Source organism: Mustela nigripes, chromosome 4 (genome assembly GCF_022355385.1).
Source record: "Mustela nigripes isolate SB6536 chromosome 4, MUSNIG.SB6536, whole genome shotgun sequence".
NCBI classification, from domain to species: domain Eukaryota; kingdom Metazoa; phylum Chordata; class Mammalia; order Carnivora; family Mustelidae; genus Mustela; species Mustela nigripes.
Genome location: NC_081560.1, coordinates 128,176,082 through 128,178,062, shown reverse-complemented (window position 1 = coordinate 128,178,062; position 1,981 = coordinate 128,176,082). Strand labels below are relative to the sequence as shown.

Below are 1,981 nucleotides of genomic sequence, written 5' to 3'. Positions count from 1 at the left end.
AAACCCAAAAAAAAAAAAAAAAAAAAAAAAAAAAAAAAAAAAAAAAGCAGTCCTTAAACTTTAGAGGGCATAAAAATCATCTGGAAGGCTTTTAAAAACCCAGATTATTTAGAGCCTTTCTGCACATTTCTGAATTAATAGGTCTGAGATTGGGCCCAGACAACTGCATTTTTAACACCTTTAGTGATTTTCTCAATCAAATAGTCTGAAGACCTCACTGTGAGATTCAATAATACTCTTAGTATGTTTTGAAATTTTCCTGGTTCCTTATAAGAGGATTTTTTTAAACAAAGGTAATTGGGGGAAAGTTCGAGGTGAAGCTAGCAAATAGTGTACTAGGTATGATGGGAATCTGTTTCCTTGTAGCAAAAGCCATATATATATAATCATGATATAGCTATTGGGTTTGATATCGCCCCCAAATCAAGAATGTTCCAAAATGTTTCTGTTGGACCACTAAAGTAAATCAGTAATTATCAATAAATTTAAGTGTTAAGTTCTGTGAAGTAGTAATGAAGCCCCTTGCCCTCCAGATGATTATACTCAGTATAGCAGAGAGAAAAGATTTATATCCACAAAACATTCAAGGAAAGGACTGCAGATCAAGTACATGATGCCCGGTTAAATTTGAATTTCAAATACACAACAAATCATGTTGTATAGGCATGTCCCATATAATATTTTTTTATTTGCTAAATCTGGCAACCATGCTCAGTGAACATTAGCATTTAATTGCATTAGTTTCCAGGACTTGGGGCTGGGTTGGGGGCCGGGTGGAGAGGGGATGGTAATGCTGAGCTTTGAGAAACTGATAAAAGTTCTGAACATGCTCCTGAGAAAAGTGCCCAATAGCACTTTCTAACACAACTCTCATAGTATTGCATAGATCCAGGCTGCCAAAGTTCTTGGGGACATCAGGATCATTTGCAACGTAGACAGTAGAGGCCGGCTCTTCAAACTACTTCTTCTGGGCTGGTGGGTCTAGAAGGTATCTTGCAAAAGTAGAATATGAACTTGGCCTTTTTTTTTTTATCTTAGATTTTATTTACTTATTAACTTGACAGAGAGCAAACAAGAGAGAGAGAGAGAGAGAGTGTGTGTGTGTGTGTGTGTACAAGCAGGAGGAGCAGCAGAGAAGAGGAAGAAACAAACTCTCCGGTGAGCAAGGAGCCCGATGAGAGGCTCGATCCTAGGACCCCCGGGATCATGACCTTAACTGAAGACAGGTGCTTAACCTACTGAGCCACTCAGGTGCCCCTGGACTTGGACTTTAAGAGAAGGAGAATTTAGCTGGATTGTGGGCTTAGGAGACTTCTTAAGGCTTTGACAGAAGGCAGGTTCCCTTAGGCCTTGAGGATTTTTAGTAAGGAATATTGAGAAATTAGCTTGTACTGGTTTCTCGAAAAGTCCAGACTGTGGACAGCCTTAAATTCTGAAGGGTTTTAAGAAACCCTTCAGAAAGGGTTGGGAAACAGTGTGTGCTTAGTGATGTATCGGTTAGGGATGAGAAGGTGATCAAAGGGAGATGGTAGAGTGAAATTGGAGGCGGCCTGGGCTCCAGGGTCAATAGCCTGGTGTCAGCTCCGGTGTCAGCTCCTCCGTTAACAAGCTGGGAAGCCTTTGGTGTGTGTGCAAGTTCTGTGGGCCCCAATCTCTTAAACTGCAAATTGGGAATAATAATAGGGAGCTTCTAACAAGGTGGTTGTGAGGGTGAAAGGAAGGGCTTGGCACAGTGGGTGACACCGCATATTCAATCGGTGGTACCTAACGCTAGAATACACGGCCCTTGTTGTTGTTGTTGTTGCTGCTGCTGTTGTTGTTGTTGTTGTTGCTGCTGCTGTTGTTGTTGTTGTTGCTGCTGCTGTTGTTGTTGTTGTTGCTGCTGCTGCTGTTGTTGTTGTTGTTGCTGCTGCTGTTGTTGTTGTTGTTGTTGCTGCTGCTGCTGTTGTTGTTGTTGTTGCTGCTGCTGTTGTTGTTGTTG

The 1,981-nt window shown here is 41.6% G+C and overlaps 1 protein-coding gene across 5 annotated transcripts in view; it reads left to right on the top strand.

Annotated features, from left to right (window-relative positions):
- Nucleotides 1–1,981, top strand: part of RHOBTB1 (Rho related BTB domain containing 1) — a 122,331-nt gene that overhangs the window by 4,495 nt on the left and 115,855 nt on the right. The window contains exon 1 of one of the 5 annotated variants that reach the window (XM_059397468.1): nt 1,100–1,158. The exons of 3 other annotated variants lie outside the window; for them this stretch is intronic. The gene's annotated coding sequence lies outside the window, so the exon portion shown is untranslated. Of the gene's footprint in view, nt 1–1,099; nt 1,227–1,981 lie in introns of those variants that run through there. One more of the 5 variants, XM_059397469.1, reaches the window with a different exon arrangement.